Raw genomic sequence first — 13,252 nt, forward strand, 5'->3', positions numbered from 1 at the left:
GTAAGGCTTCATGAGCCACAGGAGCTAGAGGTAGGCAGGGTCTCCCAGAATAACTACAGGCGTTTGCACATCCTCTAATGGAGTCTTCTGGTCTGGAGAGAGAGTCCCAGCGTGCAGCTTTCTATACTGTCCAGCATTCTATTGATGCATGCATCATGAACTTTCCCTGACCACCCCACATTCATGCCAGTGAAACGGCCCTAGTGATCCACCAGTACCTGCAAGACCATGGAGAAGCAGCCATTTCAGTTGATGTACTCCATTGCAAGATGGTCGGGGCCAAAATTGAGATATGCGTTCCATCTATCACCCTGCCGCAGTTAGGGAATCCCATTGCCACAAAGCCATCAGTTATTTCCTGCACATTCACACTCCTTTGTAGCAGGAGGCAATTAATGGCCCTGAGCACTTGCATCACCGCAGTCCCCACAGTGGACTTTCCAACTCCAAACTGATCCATGACTCGCTGTTCCACTGTGAGGAAAGCTCTCATTCTGGTGTCCTGCACTGCAGGGCAGGGGTGAAATCTGCTCACTGTTCCAGGAAGGTGGCTTTGCACATCTGAAAGTTTTGCGGCCACCGCTCATCATCCCATACATGCATCACTATGTGATCCCGCCACTCAATGCTTGTTTCTCGAGCCCAGAACCGATGGTCCACCGTGTGCAGCTGCTCCATGAATGCCAGCAACAATCTCAAATTGATTCCTTCCATTGCAAACAACAGGGCAGGCACCACAAATTCACTTCTGTTTACCAGCTCATGAAATACTGCATGAAATACCGCAATGTGTTCATAACACTCATCACCAGAATGGTCAGCAGCTGAGTATCCATACTTTCAGGCAGAGATGGTTGGCAAACAGTTTACATGGGCTATTTTTAAAAACTGCATGGAATGAAGTAGGAAGCCCATGGAATGATGGGATGGAAAGAACTGCATAATGGGACTGTAAGCATGTCCCCTGTGATCTGTTCCCAGAGCGCCCAGTGGCAGTGGGTGACAGAGAATGGTGAGTTGCACAGTGGGATAACTACCCACGATGCAATGCTCTCTCTGTTGATGCAAGAGCAACAACTCTGGATGTGCTTAGATGACACAAGGAGTGTTGTGTGGACATGCTCAACCAATGTTGTTAAAGTGATTTATGATCATTGACATAACTTAAATCTGCTTAAATCTGTAGTGTAGACATGGCCTTAATTGTAAAAAGACCATGGCCTTGTCGGGGTTTTGTCTGAACCCCTGCTCTCTCTTCATCCTTTCTCAGGTAGCCTCAGATCACTGAAGAGCTCCTCATTCTTATGTAATCTTGGCATGGTCAGGGCTCAGAGAGGGCTGCCAGTACATGGTGGCCCAGCACACCAGTGTCTGCTGTCTTCTTGTTCTCCAGAATCAAGGCTTTCATTTGAAAAAAGATAAGTTTCTAGCCACATTGGTGGCTGAGAGAGCCTCAAAAGCATGAACCGAGTGTAACTGATGCAGTGTGGTCTGGCTACTATTAACAGACCCCAGTGCAAAAGCTCTGTGACCTGCCCTGTTCTTTTCAATAAAGGCTAACCTGGGCCTTGCCTACACACAGTTTATGCCAATCAGTAGAAAAAAGTATGCAGGTAAATCAGCAAAAGTCCCTAGTGTGCATGCAATTATACCAATGTAAAGGCATTCATATTGGAATAGCTTGTTTTGGCAAATGTACTGAAACAATAGAGACCTTCACACTAGTGTAACTGCATCCCCTCTAGGGGTTAAATCAATTTAACTAAATACTTTTTTTTTCTACCATTTTAATTAAATCATTGCAAAAACGATGTGGTTTTTGCAAACTATTGCAAAACTTTAGTTAAATCATTGCAAAAACAAGGCTTCAGATACCCATAATGATATGTTAAATGGCAACACAGTTATCTGTTTCACTGCTCATCAAAGTGTGCGGGAAAGATTCATAAATTCTAAGGCCAGAAGAGATATTGTGATCATCCAGTATGACCTCCTGTATAATACAGGCAAGAGATTTTCTCCAAAATAATTCCTAGGGCAGATCTTTAAGGAAAAAACCCCACAATCTTGATTTTAACAATTGTCAGTGATGAAGAATCCACCATGACACTTAATGATTTGTTCTAATGGTTAATTACTCTCACTATTAAAAATGTATGCCTTATTTCTGGTCTGAATGTCCAGCTTCAGCTTCCGGCCCCTGGATCATAGTATACCTATCTCTCCTAGATTGAAGAGCCCATTATCAAATGTTTGTTTCCCATGTAGGCTCATATACAACTGTAATCAAGCCACCCCTTAACCTTCTCTTTGTTAAACCAAGTAGATTGTGCTCTTTGAGTATAGTGCTAGAAGGCATGTTCACCAATTGTTTTGTTATTGTTGTGGCTCTTCTCTGAACCCTATCAGGAATGAGGGCCTGTAGCTGGGCCTGTGATCAGCCAGAGTGCCTGACTGAGCGGCACTGTCAAGACAGCATTTAAGCCCAGCAGTAGCGCTTGGCCAGTGACTGCTCAGTGCTTATGGTGGCAGCTGTGATCACTTTGTGTCTGCCTTGCTCCTGCCCTGTGCCAGTCCTCTCCAGCCCAGCTCCTCTGCTTGGTTTCTGACTCCTTTTTCCTGACCCTGGCTCTGATCCTGTGCTCTGGCTCCTGACCCTGACTTTGGCCACTAGTCCTGACCACCTACATACCAGTACACAACAACCCTTTCTGATTTATCCACATGCTTCTTGAATTGCGGACACTAGTATTGTATTCTGGTCGGGATCGCACCAGTGCCAAGTACAGTGGTAAAACACCTGCTCTACTCCTGGGGGGCCAGCGGCAGGGTAAGGAAGTGAGCAGCGAGCCAGTGGCACACAGGAGTGGGGGCAGGGCCTGGGGCAGAGCAGGGGTGGAGTGTGGGCGGGGCCATGGAAAGAAGATACAGGACAAGGAGCTAGCCTCCCCCAGGGGAAGTTTCACCCACTGCCCATGAGAACAGTATATTTATTGAACTCTTCTGCTTTTTCTGCGTTATTGATCATTCTACCATTTCCATCCAGTAATGTACTAATACCATTGTTATGATTCTTTTTGTTTCTAATATACTTAAAAATCTCCTTCTTATTGTCATTAACTCTGCCTTTTATTAACTTGCTTCCCTTATCAATTCTCTACAATGCCTAGCTCTGACTTATATTCATTATCATCAGCTTCTCCTTTCTTCCATTTATTATATGTTATATTTCTATTTAATTTTTTTATAGCTGCCTTCAATTTCCCTCTAAACCAGACCGTTTTGTTAACCAATACAGCCTTCTTCCATGATGGTGGGGTTGTGGCTTTTGGAGCATCTAGTAAAGTGTTCTTAAATAATTTCAAATTATCATTCACATTTTTCTGATGAAATTCTTCCTCCCAGATGATTTGACTGGCAGAGGAAAGGGAACGGTAGGGCCACATTTGAAGATCTGCACGTTCCACTGTGACTGACAGCTCATTTTGGCGCCAAGAGTTGGGCTTGGGAAAGTTCTGCCATTTTCTCCTCCCCTGCCAAATGAAGAAGGAGCCAAACCCAAGGAGCTCAGCAGGCCATCTGAACCCTCTCCCCCCACCCCCACAATGGGTAGCCAAGCTCATGAATCCCAATAGGGCATAAGAGCTGCACTGACAGGAAGACAAGCCCAAGAGCTCAGCAGAGCCTACGTATGTATTTGGAACCCAGAGAGCTGCGTGGCCATGTATTGTACATCTGCACAATCTACAATGAGCAGTGTCTAATGTGGGCGGAGCTTGTTTTGTGAGGAAAGCTTGGAAGAGTAGAACAACCCTTTCACCCACGCTCACAATTCAACCCACTGAGTATGGGAATGTGATTCTAAAGGTCCTCTGAGACTATGCACATTGCTTTTGGCTTCTGGCCTGGCATCCCCCATTTCCCATCCCCTTCAAACTGGAAAACAAGGGCAAGCCACCCAGATGAAGCATTGCTCCTTCAGCACACAAATAACTTCTTGGAACAGTCTGAGTTGCTGACAAGAATTCTCTTCCAGATGGACTTGTAATAGCATTGCACCTGTTCTGACAGAGATCATAGATGTTAAAGCCAGAAGGGACCATTGTATCAGCCTGTCTGAGCACCTGCATAGCAAAGGCCAGGGAATGCTACAAAGTGATTCCTGTATCAAGCACAATAACTTGTGAGTCAATATTTTAGAAAGAGACACCCAATCTTGATTTAAAGACTCCGAGTGATGGAGAATTTAGCACAGCCCTAGGTAAGTTGTTCCAATGGTTAATTCCCCTCCCTGTTAAAAATGTGTGCCTTGCTCTACTTCCAGCCATTGTATCTTGTTTCATCTCTGTCTGATACACTAGCAGACTTCTGTTATCGGAACTCTTATCCCTGTGCAGGTATTTATAATCTGTCAAGTCATTTCTAAGCCGTTTGCTCAATCAGCTATACACACTAAGCGCCTTTAGTCTCTTACTGTGTGGCAGGTTTTCCAGATGGCAATTATATCTTGTAGGTGTTCTTTGAACCATTTCAATTTTTTATGATCCTTTTTGAAGTGAAGATGCCAGAATCAGACACAATATCCCAGTAATGGTCTCCCCAATGCATTATACAGGTAATGCCAACTCCCAGCTCCTATGCAATAGTCCCCTGACTGCATGACCTTGGGTGAGTCACTTCCTATCTCTGTGCCTCGGGTTCCACATTTGCAATATGGTGATGGAAGTGCCAACCTTCCTGGAAAGCACTTTGCGAACTAGGATCCAAAGTGCTGTAAGTATTATGATTACTTCCCCTTTCTGTCTCTTTGGCTTTCTGATCTTTTTCTCTCTGCTACTGTGGTTTCTTGCTGCTTCTCTCTCTCACACACACACACAAGCACACACAACTCCACCAATTAATGCTCCAGCCCCTGCTTTTGCTATGTCAGTCCCCAGGGAAATCCCTTGGGCCATATGGTTTAGCTTCTACTCAAACATTGCCATGTGTCTGTGTTTTGGGTGGTGATTCCTATTATTTCATCTTTCTGGTCCAATAAAGGAGCTCAATTGCTTTTTACATTTATCCTGCATGAAAGGATAAATGCAAAAATGGGGGGAGGGATAGCTCAGTGGTTTGAGCATTGGCTTTCTAAACCCAGGGTTGTGAGTTCAATCCTTGAGGGGGCCATTTAGGGATCGGGGCAAAAATTGGGGATTGGTCCTGCTTTGAGCAGGGGGTTGGACTAGATGACCTCTTAAGGTCCCTTCCAACCCTGCTATTCTATGAAAGGAGGCTGGTACATCCACCAGTTTCAGGGGGGTTTAACCCAGCCCATTACTATACAGAGTCCAGGCTTTTGGAACCCTTCTGACTTTTCAGAGTGTCCAAAGGGTGCAGATACAGAAGGCTTTGAAGCCCACCCTGACTGAGGGGGAGAATTACCTGTAGGAAACTCTGTGGACACTCCCTGGAACAGACGGCCATACATGAGAATGGTCCCTGCCCAGCTCACCATCTTCCAAATCCAAAATAAGTTTGGATTGCCTTCTGGTCCCATGTAACTGTGTTAACCTCCATGGAATTGTGTCGGAATATAGCCTATTAACTTCTCAGGCCTTCCAATGGCCCTGTGAGGTAGGGAAGAATTATTGTTCCAACAGACTGCAGAGGTCTGCTTATGCTCCCACAGTGCATCCCTGCTCAGCACTGGCCAGCATCCTGCTCCTTCACATTTTTTCTTTAAAACAAAAGGAAAACTGAAAAACTAATAAGCATGTCTGCTGAATCTCTTAGCCCTTCCCATGAACCTGACTCAGCTTCTCTGCAATAGACTATCTGGACCAGCAGTTTCAGGAATTTTTTTAAGACCCACTCCACTGTCTCCCAGCACTTGTTGGTTACAGACACCATACAGGCCTTTTCCAGTCAGGTAGAGAAGCTTCAGTAGCCAGCACATCAATCTTGCATCTCTCCTCCTCACTCCCAGTAATTCTGACCAGGGAAGTAAGCATTCCAGGATCGCCTGCCTGGATTTCCCCATCCCTTCTTCTGCAAGAGAGATAATGGAGGAGTAGACTCAGATGTGGCTCTAGCAGTCTAGGCTACTGCCCCAGAAAGGCACTTACAGCCTGATAGGTCTTACCCCAGGAAGCCTCTGTCACCCATTGATGGATGTGATTGATGACACTTGGATAAATGCTGCATTCATTGCTCCATGAGTATCTGGGACATTGGCGTCCTCACCACTTCTTCCTATGGTCTCACGAGGCAAATCCTAGGGCCATATAACAGTTAAAACTGAACAGAGCTTTCTGACTAGATCTGCTTTTTTCATGGTTCTAAAAACCACATATATAGTCACTTTGATCTGAAAATTGCTATACCAATTGAGGGTCTCAGTGGTGCAAATTTGAGGTTCTTTGGTGAAGGGGTCCAAGGTACAGTCCCACTCAAACAACCTGCTTTTAAAAAGTTTAGATTCTTATAACTTTATTTGTGCAGAGCTAGGGAAAAATCTCTGGCCCTGATTCACTTCAAATCTATATCATCCAACTGTCCTTAAGCTCTTATAGTTAATAGTACAAAGAAATAATTCGGAAACCCAATATTTCAAAAGTGATTGAACTTTCATACTCCTTCTATGGAATGGTACTCTGGGCTGATGTGACAGCAGCTGCCTTAGAGAGGAAGTACCTTTGTTTACAGACAGTTCACTCCTCTGTGAGCTATTCCTTACTATCACCTCTGTGACTAGGGCTTGGTCTACACTACATAGTTAGGTTGACATAAACTGCCTTGCATCAACCTAGCTGTGGAAGTGTCCTCACTTAAATTTGGCTCCCATTGACATAAGTGCCTATCTACACCAATTTAGTAACACCATCTACCTGAGCGGCGTAGAGTCATGGTCTATGCACTTAGGCTGATGCAGTGTCAGTGTAGACACTGCATTGCTTACATCAACTGTTACAGGCTTTCAGAAGCCATCCCGCAATGCCCACTTGACAGTATAATTGATACAAGTGCTCCTGTTGAAGACACACACTGCCAACACAAGGATCCAAGAGTGCGCACACACAAGCGATTTAATAACTGGTGGCTGTATGCCAATATAAATTAGGTCAACATAATTTGTAGTGTAGACATGGCCTTACACTCTGAGGCCTGGTATGCACACACCAGTGTGTTTAAAGGTGTGATGGCATACTGATTTAGTTAAACTAGTGCAACTTTGTGTGGACACTCTGATATCACTCATATCAGTTTAAACATGGCCAGAGCTTGCAACAGCTAGTGCATTCACAGGAGATGCTAAGCCCATTCTATGCACAGTTTTCAGAGGGGCAGCTGTTTTAGTCTGTATCAGCAAAAACAACGAGGAGTCCCTTGTTGCACCTTAGAGACTAATTCATTTATTTGAGCATAAGCTTTTGTGGGCTTTCAGTAACCTTTTCAAAGTGGGTTTCTTTTCTATGTGCTGTAAAATTCATGTATAGAGTACATCCACCTGAAAACTGGTATGTCCCATGAAGGCCCAGGATTGAGTATGTGGTACACATTTGAGGTCATGTAGTTGGGGTTACCCAAGATACTACCCCCCCACACACACACACACACATTTGACCTGCTTTTAATTTTCCCAGTGCTATAAACTAGACCTACAAAGTCAGTTGTCTTGAGACTTGGAATGCCAGTTGAGGCCTGTGTCACAATGTGAGGGGAAATATGGGCTCCCAGGTTCCTTCTTCCTGCAGCTCCTTCTGAGTAAACACATGACATTGGAACAGCTCCAAGGAATGAGGAAGGCCACTCTTTGGAGAGGTTTAATATTGATTTCCAGGGTAAACATCCAAGATACTGCATCCTGACCTTTTCCAAGTGGTCAAACTGCACACTTGGAGAAATGCCCCATATCCTGGTGCCATTGCCCCCTATTCCCCACCCTCTTAGAAAGTGCAGATCAGGGCACTGAATCCTTAGGCAGCTTATGTTTTTGCTGTGACAGAGATTAAATGGGCCTTTGTTTCCCCACCTTGCTATCAGACTACACAGGACATTGGCACTTGGTTTAAAAAGAAATTCCTTCCAGTAGTGAGGAAAAACATTTCTCTGAAGGCTTCTGTACCTCATCCTCCTCTCTCTGACATGGTTGACCACAGTGGAGTTATTTCTGAATTTCCTTTATATAAGTGAGAGGAGAATCAGGATTTCTAAGTTGGCTCAAGTTTCTCTTTTGTAACAGTGTCCTTTACCTGGGTGGAGAACACTGGCTACTTACTGATTCCCAGCTGTTGCTGTGTATGAGGCAGAGAGACCAATCCCAGTCCAACAGTGAGGGCAGTCTGCGCTCTGCTGAAACTTGCTGAGAAGTCCTTAGCTGCTCTCATCTCCAAGCATCCAGTTCAGCAGAGCAAGAGCCCCTAGGATCTCTTAACTCACACAAAGAGGATCAGCTACCCATGCCAAGCACTGCATTTCCAGATCTTGTCAGCCTACTCTGTTGTTATAACAGACACCTTTTGATGCCATTACATAAGACGCCAGAGAGGATAACTGAGTGGCACAAGCCAGCCAGGACAATGGGACCTTATGGAATTGTTATAACCCTTGTTCCCAATAAGAGGCAAACCATGGCTCAATTTTTTTCAGTCCTCTTACACAACATCCAGTCAATCTTCAGCAACAAACTAGCCCTTGACAAGTGAACTTCTGGAGCGCAAGAAATGCACTTCTATGGCCACACTGCATTCATGGGGATGGCAAAAGCCCCATTCATCCATTAAGGCAGCCTGGCCAACGTAGGGGAAAGGGATCCATATGTAGCACTGTGGCATCTGTTCTCTGTCTGAATGGGCTTTTCTCCCCTTTCCCATGAGGAGCTCTGACAAGGCTGAAGGGCCTGAGGAATGTCTTAGTAGCAATGTGGGGGTGGGGGAAAGTTGCTCATATGACAGACCATAGGTGAAAAAAAGCCTTGGAATCAACACTTGTCCCTTCACACTGGGCAGTCCAGAAATGGTGATGGGCAAAAGAGGAAAGGAAAGATGGTTAAAGCACTGAATAGGACACTAGACCCAGCCTCTGCAGACCTGACATCTGTCCCTGTCTCTGCCACTGACTTGCTGTGTGACCTTGGTTAAGTCACTTCCCCGCTTACAGATTTCCAAGGCCAGAAGTGACCATTGTTGATCATCTGGTCTGACCTCATTGTACAACACAGGCTATAGAACTTCCCCCCAAATAATTCCTAGATCTTTTAGAAAACATTCAGTCTTGATTTAAAAATTGTCGATGATTGGGAATCCCACCACCCTTAGTAAATTGTTCAAATGCTTAATTACGCTCTCCACTAAAAATGTATGCCATCTTTCTAGACAGAATTTGTCTAGCTTCAACTTCCAGCCATTGGATTGTGCTAGACCTTTCTCCATTATATTGAAGAGTGGAGTGGCAGTGTGGCAGGAACAGGCATGAATTCCCTTCCCATACTTTGTTGATGGATTTGGCCAGAGCCACCCTGTTGGCTAAGGCAGGTGCTGCAGTTCTGGCCACTGCACACGTACCTCGCACTAGCTGGGAGTCGGCACATGTGGTGAGCTCAGGTGAGCAGCAGCGTCTTGGGACTGAGCTCAGCTGAACAGTGGCAGCTGAGTGGTGGGATGGCTGGGTGTCCCTGGGACAAAGAGGCTGAGTGCATAGTGCAGCAGCTCAAGATAAGATTCTGAGCCAGCCAGGCAATATTTTAACATTAGTTTTACAGTTTCCTAAGAGTTGAGCTTGGGGAAGGTGGCAGGGGCAGTGGGTGTGGGACAGTTGGGCAGGAGCAGGGAAGGCAGCAGGGAATATGGGTCTAGGATAGTTCATAGAATCATAGAAGATTGGTTGGGCACCTCAGGCTGTGGCAGGGGGAGAAGGAGGAAGCAGGGTTCCAGGTCTGGGAGAGTTGGTCTGGGATAGTGGGAGGAATCATAGAATCATAGAATATCAGGGTTGGAAGGGACCTCAGGAGGTCATCTAGTCCAACCCCCTGCTCAAAGCAGGACCAATCCCCAATTAAATCATCCCAGCCAAGGCTTTGTCAAGCCTGACCTTTAAAAACTTCTAAGGAAGGAGATTCTACCACCTCCCTAGGTAACGCATTCCAGGGTTTCACCACCCTCCTAGTGAAAAAGTTTTTCCTAATATCCAACCTAAACCTCCCCCACTGCAACTTGAGACCATTACTCCTTGTCCTGTCATCTTCTACCACTGAGAATAGTCCTAGAACCATCCTCTTTGGAACCACCTCTCAGGTAGTTGAAAGCAGCTATCAAATCCCCCTCATTCTTCCCTTCTGCAGACTAAACAATCCCAGTTTCCCTCAGCCTCTCCTCATAAGTCATGTGTTCCAGGACCCCTAATCATTTTTGTTGCCCTTCGCTGGACTCTCTCCAATTTATCCACGTCCTTCTTGTAGTGTGGGGCCCAAAAACTGGACACAGTACTCCAGATGAGGCCTCACCAATCTCAAATAGAGGGGAACAATCACGTCCCTCGATCTGCTGGCAATGCCCCTACGTATACATCCCAAAATGCCATTGGCCTTCTTGGCAACAAGGGCAACACTGCTGACTCATACCAGCTTCTTGTCCACTGTCACCCCTAGGTCCCTTTTCCACAGAACTGCTGCCTAGCCATTCGGTCCCTAGTCTGTAGCAGTGCATTGGATTCTTCCGTCCTAAGTGCAGGACCCTGCACTTATCCTTGTTGAACCTCATCAGATTTCTTTTGGCCCAATCCTCCAATTTGTCTAGGTCCCTCTGTATCCTATCCCTACCTGCCACCGTATCTACCACTCCTCCTAGTTTAGTATCATCCGCAAATTTGCTGAGAGTGCAATCCACACCATCCTCCAGATCATTTATGAAGATATTGAACAAAACCGGCCCCAGGACCAACCCTTGGGGCACTCCACTTGATACCAGCTGCCATCTAGGCATGGAGCCATTGATCACTACCCGTTGAGCCCGACAATCTAGCCAACTTTCTACCCACCTTATAGTGCATTCATCCAGCCCATACTTCTTTAACTTGCTGACAAGAATACTGTGGGAGACTGTGTCAAAAGCTTTGCTAAAGTCAAGGAACAGTACATCCACTGCTTTCCCTTCATCCACAGAACCAGTAATCTCATCATAAAAGGCTATTAGATTAGTCAGGCATGACCTTCCCTTGGTGAATCCATGCTGACTGTTCCTGATCACTTTCCTCTCCTCTAAGTGCTTCAGAATTGATTCCTTGAGGACTTGCTCCATGATTTTTCCGGGGACTGAGGTGAGGCTGACTGGCCTGTAGTTCCCAGGTCCTCCTCCTTCCCTTTTTCAAAGATGGGGCAACTACATTAGCCTTTTTTCCAGTCGTCCGGACTTCCCCCGATCGCCATGAGTTTTCAAAGATAAAGCAGGGGCAAATGGTCCATGAAATTCAGGTGATTGTTTTGTACGTGGGGAGGCAGGGATTCCAGGAGAGTCAGGCTGGTTGGTTTGTACATGTGGAGGCAGAGGCTCCAGGAGACTCAGGCTGTATACATACCTTATAATGACAGGTTTCAGAGTAGCAGCCGTGTTAATCTGTATTCGCAAAAAGAAAAGGAGTACTTGTGGCACCTTAGAGACTAACCAATTTATTTGAGCATGAGCTTTCGTGAGCTACAGCTCACTTCATCCGATGTATTCAGTGGAAAATACAGTGAGGAGATTTATATACACATGGTCTGTGCTTTTCTCTACGTCCTGGAGGGTAAGAACAGGGACCCATTGGATGAGGCCAGAACATACAGGGTTGAAAGTGCCCAGGAACCCAATTCTCAGGGTAGTACAGGCACCCCTGGGTATTGCAGTGGGTGTGGCCAAGGGAAACGGGGTGCCCTTCTATGAGGAAGAGAGGCATAATGAGGAACAGGAGGAGGTGGTGCAGAGGCTTGAAGAGCTGACCTTGGGGATAAGGAGTGTTCACCAGCTTGGAACCACTTCCTTCACCCCCAACAGGGATACTGAGCCTCCTCCTACTCATCCAAGATTCTTACCCACATTACCTTGGATGAGTGGGGACATCCCACTGTGTCATCAGTTATAGGAGGCATTTGTAAGCAAGCTTTGCTTGTTAGTGGGGCATCTGTTTCTTTAACATCTAGAATTCAGGCAGGGGATGTCACTGTGACACTGGTAGACCAGGTGCCAGCTCTTGCCAAGGCTGTAGGTGTCAGCTGAGCATTGACAAATTGATACCTGGAAACCAGACCAGCTCACGTGTATGTTCAAGGTAGGTGTTAGTCTTGTAAAGGTGTGATTAGTGTTTAGACTCTATGAAATGCTTATAAATTGCTGCATGCATTAATTTTACTTGTAATGTCTGTATCCCATGCTATAAAGTAATATGTAAGTTTTGCTTTATAACTGTAAAAATTCCTGCTCTGAAATTGTGAACCCATTTGGGAGGAGTGGTTTCCCCTGTCCCTCAAGTGGGATTATCAAAAGTGTGCCACTGTGGAACATCACAATACAAAGACTGGGCTAATGGTGCTGTCACACCTGTAAAGGTGCTACATGCAAGGATGCTTCTCCCATCAGCTTGAATTCTGGAAGAAAGAAATAAAGAGAGTTGACATGAAAATTCTTCATCTCTTTGCTGTTTGAACTCTTACAGGGCTGGAGCTAGGAAACAAAAGAAGCGACCCGGTCAACCTGGGTTAGCCCTAAAAGACATTCAGTGGACAGATAACTACAACTCTTACCACCTTTTGGAACCATAGACTGTAACTCATTTGTGTATATATGTTACCTGCTTTTAACCTGTAAATAACTCTCTCATTTCTTTTTCCTAGTTAATAAATCCTAAATTAGTTTACTATAGGATTGGCTGCAAGCATTGTCTTTGGTGTGAGAACTGAGGTACAAATTGACCGGGGGTAAGTGACTGGTCTCTTGGGACTGGAAGCAACCTGAATCTTTTATGATCTTTGGAATATGACAACCAGCTATCACTAATCCAGTTTGCCTATGTGGTGAGATAGACGGAATCCCCGCACATTTCAGTCTGTGACTCCCTGGGAAGACTTTTATAGTGCTTCAGGAGTTTACATTTGTTACTGCCATGCGCAGCAGGTGAAGCTTCCCCGTGGGGAGGCTAGCTGCCTGCCCTGCCTCTTCGGGTCAATGCCACATCCCCACTCAGTGCTCTCAGCCCCCTGTGGCCCTGGCCGGGGCTGAGAGCTCTGTCGGGTCCACAGGTG

This window comes from Chelonia mydas, chromosome 20 (assembly GCF_015237465.2).
Source record: "Chelonia mydas isolate rCheMyd1 chromosome 20, rCheMyd1.pri.v2, whole genome shotgun sequence".
Lineage (NCBI taxonomy): Eukaryota > Metazoa > Chordata > Testudines > Cheloniidae > Chelonia > Chelonia mydas.